Below are 16,484 nucleotides of genomic sequence, written 5' to 3' on the forward strand. Positions count from 1 at the left end.
TGGTGAGTTTTTGGGATCCATCTTAGCCTTGCCATTGGACAGACCTCAATTCCTTAGTCTCTTTGGAATGGACTTACTCTCAGTGGCAGAACAGCATTGACCAAGTTTATGGAAGTTTATGAAAATCAGCATGCTAATTTTCTACTTTATAATGAAAAATATACTGTCCAGAGAACTGAAATTTTCAAGTCAACCTATGAGTTCATTGTCTCCCTGGAGACAAGTTCTACATGAAGCAATATGATATGGCCTGGGGGAATTCATTGATCTTAAGTGTTTCTCAATGGAGGAAGCTTGAGACTGTCTCATGCCCTAGAGAATTAGTCTCTCCAGGGGACCTTGACGCTTAACCAAGACTCCCATCCCCTGAGCAGGGCCAGAGGAATCACTTTCAACTTGTCTGCTAACTCTCCATTTCCTTTGCAGCTGTGGTCAACCAACATCTCTTGGTCAGGACAGGGCTTAAAGAAATTTCACTAAATGTCTGCTGACCAAATTATGTTTGTATCTGAGTTCCCATTCTTCTCATTTATATAATCATGGACACTCTCCTGGTTTGTTCCTGTTCATATTTATTGTGTGTACATTTAACTAATTTAACTCCAAGGACAATTGTATTTCCACCTTATTGCCAACCCCGTTTAATAACAAGACCTCAAAGGGTTGAGCGACTAATGAAGGTCTTATAACTTGCCAGTAGAAGAGGCAGAAGTTTAACCCTGGTCTTGTTGCTGTAATCTGGCATGCTTTCTCTTATTCTTCTCATGTGGAAGTTCCTAATAATCATTCAAGCAGGACTAGTTCTTAGCTTTTTCCACCTGATTAAAAATATTTTTTTCAAAAAGCTTAAAAACTTTGACACATTATTGACAATTTATGAATCTATCCTATGAAAATCATATCCTATGGAGGTACAAAAAATTATAGCTAGAAGGATGTTCATTGCTACATGGTTTATAATAGTAAACAGCTGAAAAGTACCTAGATGTTCAACAACAGGAAATTCGTGAAATAAATTATACCTAAATATAGTCATTAACATAATGTTATGGTGTTCATCCTACTTTGTTAAGTGGGAAATGGCAGATGGCTAAATATTGTGTAAAATAGGATCCTACTTTTTACAAAAAGAAAATGTATGGCTACATAACTAGAAAAAGGACTAAAAGAAAATAAACAAAAATACTAAAAGAAAGCAAGTAGGATTATATTGATGCCCCCCTCACCCCTGGAGGTTTTCTATTCTTTCTAAATTTTCTACAATGAAAATGTATTACTTAAATGTTTTAAATGATTCCCATTAGAGTAGTTAAAAATTAGTTTTTGTAATCTTATTTGATGGGGTTTGAATAGAAAATAAAAACCATATGCAACAATATATCAGCATTTTCATTATGTAGCTTTCTATGCAAGAAAGCTGCTTTTTTCTTTCTACTTCACATGTTATTAATTTCCTGTAGTGATATTCCACTACAGGAGCTCTTTAAACTTATTAATTGCCTGTATTTCTCTCTGTATAAATGCAGACAAGTCTTTTTCGTTGTTGTTTGTCTGTGGGAGAGAATATTAAAAGATAGTGAGGATAATGACCCCAAGCAAATATTCAAGGGACTGAGCTGAATTTGTTACATTACTACTGTGATGTGATAACAATTATGATTTTGTTTCCAGTGTGGGAGGGTGGGCTGTATGTGAAAGCTGCAGAATGCACCCTTCCTAGTCCATCCCCCACAAATCTTGTGTCGAGTGGAATGGAGACCACAGGAGAACACGCAGACCAGCATGAAATAGCCTCCCACTAGTCAACCAGTCATACCATGTTTGTAGGTGAAGTGCAGTAGCAGTTGCATCAAGGAATGTTAATATTTCATTGTAAGTCAATTAAAGTTTAATTTAATTTCTAAGTTCAGAGGATTTAAAACCAGCATAATGAACTGGAATAAAATGTAAAGTCCTCTAGTATCTATTCTCTCTCATCTTCTCATCCTCACACACCCGCCTTCCCTCCAGGGTTTGCTTACTCACTGACGACCTCCCTCCCAGACAGCTCTGCTCTGTCCAGAGGAATGTTGATTTGCTTGCAAGGAAACATCTCTTCATTCTCAGCCTGCCCTTTATCTTATGGAAACCTGGCTCTCATCTAGAACACTGCTTTGCTTCCTTTACAGTTCTGCCCAGAGCAGAGTGCTCATTCTTCCATGAACCTTCCACGAGCTCCTCTAGAGATGGGAGGAGGAGGGCTGACCTTCTTAAGCTGCATGTTGTGGCTCCTACACCAGTCACCTCCCAGCCCAGGCTGGCTTCGTGGGCATGTGTCCAGTGCAGTCACACGGGGCCCTGTGCTGCACAGAAGTGTCCCATGCTCGGGGGTTTATGCTCTGCAGTGGTCATCTTGAAACTCTTGATTATTTTGAGCTGAATTGTTATGTCCCCCCAAAATTCATATTTTGAAGTCCTAACCCTCAATAATTTGAAAATAGGATCCTTTAAAGAACTTTTACTTAATAAGATTAAATGACATTATTGGGGTGGGCCCTAGTCCAATAGGACTGGTAAGAAAAGGTGCCTAATCTTATAAGATTCATGATAAGAAGAGGAAATAAGAACACAGACACAGAGGAAAGTGTATGTCAAGACAAAGGGAGAAAACGGTCCCCTTTAAGCCAAGGAGAGAGGCCTTAGGAGAAACTAAACCTGCCAATATCTTGATCTCAAGCTTCTGGCTTCCAGAAATATGATGATATAAATGTCTGTTGTTCAAACCGTTCAGTCGGTAGCTCTTTGTTACAGCAGGCCTAGCACACTAACGTAACAGTTTTACCTTTTAATTCGTATTTCCTAAGTGAGGTCCTATGGAACAGTGGCACCTGCAGCAGGGGCTTACAGCTCCAGCTCACAGGGGGTTCCACCTCCCACCACCTCCCACCATCTCCCATGCTCCCCTTCCCCAACTCCCAGCACCCTGGGGCCTGCCCAGCCTTCCCCTTTCTGTCCCCTTCTTGGGACAGTGATTGGGTCATGTCAGCGGAGTAAGCCCATCTGTGTCCCGCTGCTGCCCTCTGCCCCTGGCGAGGGACTGGATGCAGGCACAGGCAGGGTCAAAGCCGGGGGAACACCACCCTGTGCCGTCTTCAGGGAGGGCATGGAAGCACCATCTCCTCTCCAGGCTGGCAGGGCCACTCTGTGTGTTTGAGTCTCCTGCCCATCCTAATCTAGGCACCAAGTATGGGGGTGTTCCTTCACGGTTGCCCTTCTGCTCTGGCTTGGGGTGGTGGGCTGATTTCTTTGCCTCCGGCTGGGGTGCAGCATCTCAGGGAAGGTAGAAGTTGGAAGCTGGTGGGCTATGCCCTGAGTCATGGGACAGAGCCCCCAGGCGTCTGTGAGGGTCTGCACTCTGCAGGGTTTCCCTGTGTCCAAGGAATCAAGACATGAAATAGTAATAAAAACACCATGACAGGTCAAGAGAGAGCAACTGCAGGAAAAAGAGAATTTTTTTTTTTTATATTTCAGTACCATTAACAGCACTATATTTGAACAAAGGCCCTCACATTTTCATTTTGTACAGGGCCCCACAAATTGTATAGCTAGCTCTGCCCAGCCCCCCACACAAAAAGTCAGAACTTTTAGGGCTCATACAGTCTGGCTATTTCACCCTCTCCTCAGTTCTCTTGCTTCTGTATATAAAATTTGCTTCCTTGGTGTATGCTCAGGCCACCCAAGATGGCTGTCCACTTGCTCTCTGTACCTCCCCTGCTCGACCAGCTCCTGCTTCACCTGCACCTACTCACAGGACTGACCTTCCTACTTACTTGCACCAGGCCACAGCTAGTGATTGTTCTAACCTTTCAATCAGAACATCTCCACCATGGTAGCTTATCAAAGGGGCGGTGAGGCGCAAGCCCGGCTGCTTGTTTCCCTGGTAACCAATCAGACAACCTGAAGTCAATTTACTCTGTAACTGGTAACCCCCCCCAAACCCCTCGCCCCCAGCGAAGATTGCCACCATGTCCTGCCTGCCATCTGCTGCACATGGTGGTGTGCCGCTGCAGGATCTTGCTTCAGATGTGTAAGATCCCCACCTCCGAAGGCCACTAAACCACTGATACCTCTGTCTTGAAGCTGGGCAAGTACAGGCCTGCGTGGCACAGCCCAAAACTCGGCTGGTATCTTTATTCCTGCTTCTAGCTATCATGGTGTGGTAATCCACTGCTAACGTGTGGCACCCATCTACACCTAGCTCTCTATTTCACTGATCTTCATATTCAGTCTAGGGGAAGGAATTGGCCCACCCTGGGCTTTGCATCACCCAGCTGCTCCACCTCTCAACCTCAGCGTTATGATTTGATTCCTAAACTTCGGGGCAAATCAACTAGCTGGGTGATAACTGCTGTATCTGAGCCTCAGCTGCTTCACCTGCAAAATGGAGTAATGTTAACTTACTAGGGTTGCTATATGGTTAAGTAAAATATACAGGATGTGCTTTGCATGGTGCCTGGAGCACAGGTGTTCTCACTAAATGGCTAGCGTTTCCCCCTCGGATCACACATGCCTATCTTGCCGGCTCTCACCGGCTTACTCCGGTCAAACTGGCCTGCAACACCAAGATCTCCAGACTCTCAGTTTCTCCCTTTTCTGTCAGTTTATCATGACCACCCCTCATCCCCAGGCTTCCCTTCCCTTGAAAAAAAATATCGTGTCGGCATTCTCGTCCTTTTCTGCTATATCTAATCTGTGAAAAAAGGTCTAGCTCCTCCCCGGTGCCCCGTGATCTGCTTTCTCTGCGCCTGCAGCCAGGTGAGCCCGGTCAAGGGCCCCGCGCCACCGCGCAGACGCGGGCCTGCGCACCAGCGGTCTCCGCTTCGGCCCGCCCCTCGTGCCGCGCGCCATCTTCAGTGGGCTGGGGTCGTGCGTCCGTCACCTCCAGGCCCAGCAGCGCTTGTTGGAAGGCTTTTCTCCGAGCCACCTTTCCTGGCCCCTGATTCTAAGCCACTGTCCTTGCTTCCTGCTTGCGAAGAAACAGGCAGCGAGCTTGCCTCCGCGCTCCTGACGGGCAGCCCGGCGTATCCTGCGCTCTTCCCCACCGCCTTCCTCCTCCTCCATCTGTCGTCTTGGCCTGTTCCTTCTGTGCTCTGGACCCCCTTTCTCCCCTTTACTCGGTCAGTTATCCTTTGTACTTCACATTCAGCCTCTTGCTGTGTTGGCTTCTCTTCAGCATAGAAACTTGTTCATGCATTTTCCCCCCAGCGTTTAGGGGGGAAACCCCTTAGACCATATCTTCTCTAACTTTCTGTTCTTCTCGGCCAGGCTCTTTGATAAATCAGATTGCACTGGCTCGCTCCCTTCCTTTATTTCCTGTTTGTTCCCCAGCTCCTTGAAGAGAGGGTTTGCTCTCCTTTCCACGAAAAATTCTCTCGGACAATCAGTGGCCTTCTAACCGCCAATTCTGGTAATCAACGTTGACTTCACACACTTGATTCCTCTGTGGCGTCAGACATTGGAATTCTGCTTCCTTCTGGAAAGGTCCTCTCCCTCCCCCTCTCCCCCTACCCCTCTCCCCCCCTCCACTCCCCCCTCCCCTCTCCCCCTCCCCTCTCCCCCTCCCCTCTCTCCCTCCCCTCTCTCCCTCCCCTTCTCTCCCTCCCCTTCTCTCCCCCTCTGTCTCCCCCCTCCCCGTCTCTCTGCCCCCTCTTCCAAGATATGGCTCTCTCCGTTATATTTCTGCCATTTTATCCTCTCCCTCTCTGCTTTCCCCTTCTCCTCCTCTCCCTTCTCCCCCACCCCCCTGCTATTCCCTCAGGTGTTGCCATTCTGGGCTTCCACCTCCGCCCCTCTCACAGCCTCCCTTGATGAATTCACTTGCTCGCTTGGCTTTAACCACCCTCGATTTTCTGATGAGCCTACAGTGCTGGGCTCCAGGCCCACTGGACCAGAGTAGCATGGTGGATTCCACATTGATCAGTGACACCACGTACCAGCTGAATGGACTGGGAGCCAACTGTTTAACCCAGGTAAGTCTCAGCTTCCTCATTTGTACCATGAGATGAACGATATATATCTTACGGGCTTATTGTGAGGATTCAGATAACCCAGAAACAGCACAGTTCCTGGCACGAATAAATGGCTCAGTAAATGGCAGCGGTCCTGCTGCTGCTAACGGTGATGCTGTTTAAGGGTAACAGCTGCTCAAGCCCTGCTGGCTGTCTGTAAGACTCACCCATACATGCTTCCTCCCATTAGTTCGGAGCATTAAGTGTGGGCACTTTCTTAGCGCACTGGCTCCTCTTCCTCTTCTTGATCACAGCATCTGAAACTGCCCCGCGCTTTCCATTTCCTCTCCTGTCTTCCCTGTCTTTACATCCTGACTTGAATAATCTGGCTCAGTCTTTCTAAGATCTGCAAACTAGAAGAAGCTCATTTTTTTCCCTAGTGTTTTTTTTGGGGGGGGGTAGGTAATTAGGTCTGTTTGTTTAATTATTTTATGGCGGTATTGGGAATCGAACCCAGGACCTCATGCATGCTGAGCATGCGCTGTACCACTTGAGAGAAGCCCTCCCCGACTAAAGAAGCCTATTTTTAAACAGCTTCCAATACTGTGTAAGGCCTAGTGAATACTGACATTCTCTGCATGTTTCTGTGCAGTATTTTTTACAACTGTGTTTATCTCCGCCAGTGGGGGGGACACTATCCAACAGGATAAAGGCGGGTCCTTGCCTACTTCTTTTACCCACCTTAGCCACTGTCCTGTAAGAGCTCATGCCTCACCAAATGAAACCACTGACAATTTCCAGACAGTGAGAGGCTGCTCCAGCTTCTCCATCTGAATAGCCCATCTCCACCTGTACCCTCCTCTGTGCAGCCGCCCCTGTCTCTCCCCAGCCAGCCCTTTGCCAAATTAGCCATTTCCACTGTGCCTGTCCCACAGCTCTGATCAATCTTTTCTATAAGTGTTTGCCTCTCAGCGTTTTTCAGTCGTGTTTTTGTCCCTAGAGCCTAGCACAATGCCTGGCACATAGGTGATCTTCAGCATCTAGTCAGGGATAGAGATGAAAAAAGTTGGAGAACTGCTTCGTCAAAATTCCACTAGAGGTCACTTTCTCTACATTTTAAGAAGAAACATTGTAGGCACTTAGTAAATCAATTCTTTATGAAAAATTCAGCTATGTGTTTAAATTTTTAAAGTCATTTGTTGTTTATTTAATGGAAACTGAAATTCTGCCGTGTTTTACAAGCCTTGAAGCACTGTGTGGTCACCAGCACTTTCTGGTCGTTCGGATAATGTCAATATTCATGTTTGTGTAAAAAACAAAATTGCACATGGCATTTAATTTTACACATTAAGAATTCAGATCACTGAATAAATTATGAAAGTTGCTTCCATATTTTTTGGTTAATATCCTTGGATAAGGTTAACATTTATTTAGTTCATTTCAAATATGTTTTTTAAAGATTATCCCAAAGGCTTCTTCTTCTAAACCTTTATTTCTTTACCACACTTATTTTCATTCAACCTCAGTTGCAAGGCTAATGATATATTCCTACTGATTATCTTGATCTGCCTCATTCCACAGAGATTTTAAGAAGGGAAGCTAAAGGGGGAGAAACGGATTTTACTAGCAATTAATAGCCACTTAAATACAGTGCAGATACACCTAGCATAAATATAATGCTTTAATATTTTGGTTACTCTTTCAAACATAGTATGTTTGACTGCCCTCCAAAGCAGCCATGGCTTCAAGATTCTGTTCTTAAGGGAAAATACTGTTCTTAGCAACACTGAAAGCCTAGAAGCACAGCTGGTGGTCAGACATTGAGTTTGTACTGGCTGTCAGCCTTCTCGGACACAGAAGCATCAACAGATAATTGAATACCATGAGATAAGTACATGGACAGTACCTGCAGCAAGTGCAGTGGGAGCGCAGGGGAGGAGTTAGCTAAAGGACACGTGCTTGATCGAAAGGGTTGCGAGGAGTCTTTCCGGTCTGCTTGGGGAAAGTTCATGAAAAGTCTCCATCCCATAGCAGAAGTTTCCCTCTCTATGACTGCATAGAGGTGTGGGCCTTTTCTCCATAGGATGTCAGGGAAACTTGACGTAAACTGAGCATGTGTGAAAGCATATTTCATAGGGTTTTGGTATCAGGAATGGTCACGCCACTTTGGAAAACCCTCAGCATTCAGTGAGCTGGAGGAAGGCCTTGTTTCTTCCACGTGCCTCTTTGCTGGTCCCTGAGCTGATTCTGGAAAGAATTTCTGGACTACCCTGGCCTACATGATCACCTCTTACCAGCTCTACTCTGAATCGTGAAAGCATGTATTTTCTTTTTCTTTTTTTAATTGAAGTGTGGTTAGTTACAATGTGTCAATTTCTGGTGTACAGCACAATGTCCCAGTCATGCATATACATACATATATTCCATATATTCATCTTCATTAAAGATTATTACAAGTTATTAAACAGAGTTCTCAGTGCTATACAGAAGAAATTTTTTAAAAATTATAGTGGCTAACATTTGCAAATCTCAAACTCCCAAACTGATCCATTCCCACCCCCTTTCTCTCAGTAACCATAGATTGTTTACTATGTATGCTAGTCTGTTTGTTTTGTAGGTGAGTTCATAGTGTCCTTTTGTTCCTTTTTTTTTTTTTAGATTCCACATATGAGTGATAGTATATGGTATTTTTCTTTCTTTTTCAGGCTTCACTTAGAATGATGATCTCCAGGTCTATCCATGTTGCTGCAAATGGCATTATTTTATTCCTTTTTATGGCTGAGTAGTATTCCATTATATAAATATACCACAACTGTGGTCTTGAAGAGATTTTTTTAAAGATGATGTGTTCCTGTGTAGTATGTGCACCCCTAATAATTTTGTTGTGAGGTCTGTTTTTAGTATGGATGGTTTCCACATCTTTCTTCCGTGTGTGTTGGCTGTTAAATCTTTGATTGGGGGTGTAGTGACCAGAGCCTTGCCCTGGTTGTTGAGTGGGGCCTTCTTTATGTTCGGTTGTCACAGCCCTGAATGGGACCAGGTCTGTTCCCCTTTTGTTGGAATGGACGCTTCCAGACCTGTTTCTGATCTGTGGTGCATAGTACGTGGTGTTGGAGTGCTTTAAATACTCTGTTTACTTTGCTCTTATCCCTGGTTTAGCCGTGGGAATGTCAGTACACTGCTCTGGTGTCCCCTAGGTTCTCTGCCCTCAGACCTACCAGTGCAGTTCCGCCAACTTCTGGGTCGCACACCTGGATCATGGCACACCATTGGGTCAGCGCCGTCCTCAGCACCAAATGCTGCCCAGAGCATGTATTTTCTCACATGATGGGAAGCCATTTCTGTGTCCTGCCTGGAACGTTTTACCTGCCCACAACGGAGTGAACTCTTCTTCTGGACGTAAACTGAAGGGTGACTGAGATTTTGTTTCAGTCTTTTCTTCAGACAAAACCTTGCCTGACCTCTCAGATTAGGTCCAACTTCTGTTTTTAGTCCTCTTTTAGCTCTAAATAGTACTCTTTTGCAGCCCTTATCACTATTGCAATTTTGCATTGCTTTTCTGGTGTTCAAGGATGAATTGAGGCATATTAAAAAATTTAAGAGTTTATTAAAGCAAAAGTAGATGAGAAACAGGCAGCCACAAACCCTAAGTGGTTAGGAGAGCTCCACCTACAGGAGGTGGAGAAGACATTTTTATAGAAAAGGTGGAAGCAAATAAGGAAATTGATTGGTTATAGCTTAAAGTTATAAAGTTGGCTGTTTGTGATTGGTTGTCCTTATGTTTCAATTTTATAACCTTGAGGCATTTATAGGTTGGAATTTTATTGACATATAGTTGATTTACAGTGTTTCAGATGTACAGCAAAGTGATTCAGTTATACATATATATGTAAATCTACTTTGGATTCTTTTTCCTTATAGGTTATTACAAGATATTGAATATAACTTCCCTGTACTCTACAGTAGGCTCTTGTTATGTGTTTTGTATCTGTTAATCCAAACTCCTAATTTATGCCTCCCTTTAGATTTTGGTTTGCTTATGCAGGCCACTCGACATTAGAACCCCTTCAGTCTAATGGCCTCTTGGTTTAGTTAATTTAACACAGTAATTATTTGGTTAGTCACTGACTCTCAGACTCAGCTCCAGGAGAGCTCCACTACCCAGCAGCGTCTGGTGTGAAATAAGCGTTCAATAAATATTTGTTGAATAAATAAATGCACTTCATTTTAATTTGGCTACACAGTCCCAGACTTTCATTTCTAAGACACTATAAGCCTATACTGTTACCTGTAACTTCCTTTATTAAAGGCTGGAAGAAAATAGAGCAGGATTACTAAGCAGAATAGGAAATTTAGACTCAGATACCAGATGTTCCCTTCCTCCCACTGGTCTGACTGGCCAGCCTCCTTGGCCTGGCCAACTGGTAGACGTGTTCTCATGTACAGTACATCTTACCTTGCTCCTCTAGTCATGCATTAAGACCCCAACCCTCTGTCCCCAGCCCCTTCCTCAAACCACTTATCCAGAAAAGTCCCCCAAGGACCCTGCCCTTTTCCACTTGACCTACAACAGTCTTATGTCCTTATGTTTAATATTTCTCATTCTTGCTAGTCTCTGCATTTTGTCTTTGTGTAGCCAAGAATTTCCCCAAAGCTGTTCTGTCTCCCAGATGAACTCTGTTGCACTTTTCGAACAGTAATTTTTTTCCTTCCTCCTATTCATACTCTTTTTGATGAGAAAACAGAAGCCCTCCAATCCTAAGTGTTTTCAAAGTTGCATAGCCTGTCACTGATATATTCTGATCTAAAATCTTTTTTTTCTGAGACTTACTTGAATTCAGTATTCTTTTGGTATAAATCTGTCTCATCTTCTAGCCTGGGAGTTCCTTAAGGGTGTGGAATTGTTAGCTGACTCGGCACAGTGCCTGGAACATAGTAAGATTATGTGCCATGACTGTTGAGTGAACAAGCTTTACCACAATCCCTCAACATTTTTTTTTTAGACTCAAGCTATCTGGCCTTTCCCTCTGGCGCCAGTGACCAACTGTGACCATTAGAGGGTAGCAGAGGTGCAAAAAGCATCCTGGAGGGGATGGTTGATGTGTTGCAACCAAGTCAGTCAGAAACATCAGAAACAGAAATGTTATGGAGTGCAGGGTTGTCAGATTTAGCAAGTAAGAGTACAGGACACTTTGTGAATATTCATGTTAAACAGTATTCTCTGTTCGTGTGAAATGTGAATTATGGTGTGTCCTGTATTTCGCTTGGCAACTCTAACAAGTGCCATTGCACATGAACCTGATTGATGCTTAAGAGGTGGCCTTGGTCCTTATTCGGAACCTGTTGGAAGGAACTTGTTGGGGAAGGTGTTGGTGAGTTTCAGAAATTAAATGCAAGTGCTCATCATACAGGGAACTGGCTAATTCAAGGTCAGCCAATACTAAAGTTTGCCCTGGAGAAGACTCTGGAATGGAACCTGGAGTGATCAGGGTGACAGGCCCTTCCTCTGTCCCTTCTTGCCTGTGATGGCAACAGATGGTGACAGTTGAAAGAGGATGTGCAACATCTCAATTTGTGGGCATAGATTGGGTAACAGTTGTTCGGCCCCACACAGTGACTGTTGTAACTTGTATCCTCCTCCCTCCTTGATTTTGTGGTCTGTCAACTTGCATCACAATCCAATTCTCTTATTCCAGAATCTGCCATTTTTCACCTATTTTTTCCTATAACATTTCTTCTCCTCTAAGGCTCATTTTCTTTTTAGAGATCTCCTGAAATTTCACTTAAGTGTACCTTTCTCTAATTAAATGGAGACATCCATTCTTTTTTATTTATTGAAGTACAGTTGGTTACAGTGTGTCAATTTCTGGTATACAGCACAATGTCCCAGTCATGCATATAAGTATATGTATTCATTTTCATATTCTTTTTCTTTAAAGGTTAATACAAGATATTGAACATACTTTCCTGTGCTGTACAGAAGAAGCTTTTTAAAAAATCTATTTTTATATGTAATGGCTAACATTTGTAATTCTCAAACTCCCAAATCTATCCCTTCCCACCCCCTTTATCCTAGTAACCATAAGATTTACTATGTCTGAGAGTCTGTTTCTGTTTTGTAGGTGAGTTCATTAGTGTTCTCTTCTTTCTTTCTTTTTTTTCAGATTCCACATATGAGTGATATCATATGGTATTGTTCTTTCTCTTTCTGGCTTACTTCACTTAGAATGATGATCTCCAGGTCCATCCATGTTGCTTCTACTGGCATTATTTTGTTCTTTTTTATGGCTGTTTAGTATCCCACTGTATAAATATACCACAACTACTTTATCCAGTCATTTGTTAATATACATTTAGGTTGCTTCCATGTCTTGGCTATTGTATATAGTGCTGCTGTGAACATTGGGGTGCATGTATCTTTTCAAATTAGCATTCCCTCTGGATATATACCCAGAAGTGGTTTTGTTGGATCATATGGTAAGTCCATTTTTAGTTTTTTGAGGAATCTCCTTACTGTTTTTCTTAATGGCTGCACCAAACTACATTCCCACCAACAGTGTGGGAGGGTTCCCCTTTCTCCACAGCCTCTCCAGCATTTATCATTTGTGGACTTTTGAATGATGGCCATTCTGATTGGTGTGAGGTGATACCTCATTGTAGTTTTAATTTGCATTTCTCTGATAATTAGTGATATTGAGCATTTTTTCATGTACCTATTGGCCATTTGTATGTCTTCATTGGAGTATTGCTTGTTTAGGTCTTCTGCCCTTTTTTGGATTTGGTTTTTGTTGTTATTAAGTTGTATGAGCTGTTTATATATTCTGGAAATTAAGCCTTTGTCAGTAGCATCATTTGCAAGTATTTTCTCCCATTCTGTAGGTTTATCATTTTGTTTTGCTTATGATTTCCTTTGCTGTGCAAAAGCTTATAAGTTTAATTAGGACCCATTTGTTTATTTTTGCTCTTATTTCTATTGTCTGGGTAGACTGCCTTAGGAGACCATTGCTAAGATTTAGAGACATCCATTCTTAATTCAGTTGATAAACATGAACATTGAATAATTTGAAACACACATTCATTTCAGTACACATTTATTGAGGGCCTACTACGTAGGAGAACAGCTTCAGCCCTGAAAATCTTATCATATAAAGGAATAAAACATTAGAAACCAGAGGGGAGAGCCTTCCTCTGAGAAGGGATTGAGCCAGGTTGCCAGAGAACAGCAACCCTTTGTAAATCACTTTTCTTATATTCCTATGAATTTACTTTTGGCAGTAACCTAAGAATAATAGAATGCATGAGTATGTTACAGTTGATCTATGAAATTGGGTAAGTTAATAGTAGGGTCTTCTTTTAAGTTCCTTCCTTTCTCAGAGAGCAGTTGTTTGCTTCTTTTGATGTAGGCAGAAGTGATAAAATCTCAGTTATTCTGTATGTAGAAGTGATTGAAATACACCCCCCTCCCACCACACCCCCCCCACACCCACACACCCCGCTGCATGGCTTCAGGAAGAACAGGTAGTAGTGCTGACCGGCTGGAGGAGGAGGCTTTTAAGAATCCTAGGATGTTAGTACTTCAAAGCCCTTAGGAATCATTCACTTGGTCCAACCTTCTTACTTACAGATGTGGTACCTGAGGCCCAGAATTTAAAGACTTGTACAGGATCACACACTAAGGTTGTACAAGGGCTGGGATGTGAGCCCAAGATTCTATGTATGTCTAAGATTAGGTTTGACAGACTAGATACGGTTCTCTGTGATGTTTGGCTAGTAACCATTTTTTGCCTTGGCTTCTTGGTCTTCTAGGTCCTTGGCTTCTGTGACCATTTTCCCTCTGGGCTGTCTCCTCCCTCTTTTGATGCTCCTCCTCAGCCTCCTTTGCTGGTGACTTCCTCTGCTGTAGTCTAAAAAGACATGTTCCTTAGAGTTCACTCTCACCCTCCCTCCCTGCACTGTCGCACCAACTGTCAGTGTTTTGGTTACATTAAAAACTACCACTTTGATTCACAAGTCTTTGTCTTTAGTTCTGACCAATTTTCTGTATCTGTATTTACAACTGTCACCTGGAAATCTTTACCCTGGTGTTTGATGGACACCTCCAACAGTCCCAGACTGAAACCTTATCTTTTCCATCATTTCCCCTCAAACTGGGTTTCATGTCTTAGATAGTGACGTCATCATCCATCCCAGCCTCCTTGTCCCTGTCCCCCCTCCCTAATTGGTCACGAAGCCCTGTCAGGTCTGCCCCCTTCACACCTCTGTGAGGTAATCACGTCTTCTGCATCTGCACAACCCCAGCCTTAGTTTAGACCGGGAGTCACGGGGTCACATGCCTACAGGACATAAACAAGTGAGATAGTGCACAGGCCAGTAGTGGAGCAATGAGGGCTGTGACCAGCTGGAGACAACAGGCCTCGTTTATAGGGGACACAACATACTTAGTTTAAGCAGATTCTACCCACAAGGGAAGGCAGGCCCCATATTGACAGGGATTCTCAACTTAAAGAGGGGTCCTGCATTTTTTTTTAATGTGAGATATTCTGATTTTTAATTGGAACAAGTAATTTAATTAAAAAAAAACCCAAATATTGGCAGGAAAATAAGATCACTGTTGGCCCCCCTCCCCACACCATCCCCACCCTGTGCTTTATCCTTCCTCTAGCTCAGGGGATCAGGCAAATACTTGAGTGAAAATGGACAAGGAAATTGTACTACACAATCTATTACTGAGTTGTTTGCAGGGCAAATTAAAAAAAATTGTAATCACTGAATTGTTAGGAGTGCATTTTAGGAAACAAAACGATGGGAACATAATTCAAGAGAAGGTGAGTTGTTCTCCTGCCATTATCCCATAGCTTTAGATAACTGATGTTCGCAGCTTCGTTTGTGTCCAGCTCCACTGTTCCCATGATCTTCAAGTGGTTATATAGAGTTTTGCTTCTGTTTTTCAAAAAGGTAACAATACACATTACTCGGCAGTGTGCCGCTTTGGCTTAATTATACAGCGTTGCCATCTCTCAGCTTGGTGACTGTATCTCTGACTTCATTCTTTTGAATAGCTGCACCAGGTTCTTTAATATGATTTACCATAGTTAATTCAACCATTTTTCTATTGATGAGCAATCAGATTGTTTCCAGCTGCTTTTTAGCCTATGAAAAATGGTGCAATAAGCACCCTTATAAATGGATACGTACACAGTGGTGCTTCTATGCTTTCTATTTCTGTGGGACCAATTCCCCCCACAACGGAATGGCCATATTAAAGGATGTGGTTATATATTTTAATAGGCACTATGCCATTATTTTCAAAAGGTTCCAGGAATTCATATTCCCACTAAAGGTCTTTGGCAGAGTGGACAGGGAAAGTCCTATTGAGAGGATGATATATGACCAAAGACTCAAAACATGGTAGAGGAGTTAGCCACACAGACCCCTGGGCAAGACGATTCCAGACAGATGGAACAGACAGTGCAAGGTCCCTAAGGCAGAAGCATGCCTGACGTGTTCAAGGCGAGATCAAGTGCATCAAGAAAGAGGCCAGTATGGCTGAAGCAGTATTGCAGAATGTCAGTGCGATTGATGGGCAGAGCCTGGAGGAACTTACAGGCTTTTGGTTTCATCATAATGGTGATGTGGAGAAACTGCAGGGTTTTAAGCTGAGGCGTAACACAAAAAAAACCCTGATTTTAAAAGATCACCATGGCTGCTGTGTTGTGAAAAGGCAACAGGGAGCAAGATCGGAAGCAGGAGACCAGTTAGGAGGCATTTGCAGTTAGCATGCCCAGAAACGAGGGCAGAGATGAGAGTAGGATGAAAGCACTGGAGGTGGTGGGAAGTGCCAAGTTCTCTGTATATGTTAAAAATAGCGTCAGTGCAATTTGCTGGGGAAATGAGATATTGGAGACAGAGAGGAGTCAGGGATAAATCTTAAAGAATTTGGCTGAAGCAGCCAAAGGATGAAGTTGCCATCAGCTGAGATGGGGAAGATGGAAGGTGGAACAGATTTGAGGTTGGGAAAAAGATCAAAATTCATATTTGACCATGTTATGTTTTATTTTTTATTTTTTATTGAAGTAGAGTCAGTTACAGTGTGTCAGTTTCTGGTGTACTAGCACAATGTCCCAGTCATGCATATACGTACATGTATTCATTTTTATATTCTTTTTCATTAAAGATTATTACAAGATACTGAATATAGTTCCCTGTGCTATACAGAAGAAACTTGTTTTTTTAATCTATTTTTTTAACATTTTTTATTGATTTATAATCATTTTACAATGTGTCAAATTCCAGTGTTCAGCACAATTTTTCAGTCATTCATGTTTTTAATCTATTTTTATATATAACAGCTAACATTTGCAAATCTCATACTCCTAAATCTATCCCTTCCCACCCCCTTCCCCCGGTAACCATAAAATTGTTTACCATGTCTGCAAGTCTGTTTCTGTTTTGTAAATGGGTTCATTAGTGTCCTTTTTTCCTTTTATTTTTTCCAGA

The 16,484-nt window shown here is 42.9% G+C and overlaps 1 protein-coding gene across 4 annotated transcripts in view; it reads left to right on the forward strand.

The window, feature by feature from the left end:
* Positions 1-5,677: 5,677 nt before the first annotated feature.
* HELB (DNA helicase B) overlaps positions 5,678-16,484 on the forward strand; it is a 55,396-nt gene continuing 44,589 nt past the window's right edge. For all 4 annotated transcript variants that reach the window (XM_006205829.4, XM_072973034.1, XM_072973035.1 and 1 more), the window contains exon 1: positions 5,678-6,008. The gene's annotated coding sequence lies outside the window, so the exon portion shown is untranslated. The remainder of the gene's footprint in view (positions 6,009-16,484) is intronic.

The sequence above is a fragment of the Vicugna pacos genome, chromosome 12 (genome assembly GCF_048564905.1).
Source record: "Vicugna pacos chromosome 12, VicPac4, whole genome shotgun sequence".
NCBI lineage: Eukaryota > Metazoa > Chordata > Mammalia > Artiodactyla > Camelidae > Vicugna > Vicugna pacos.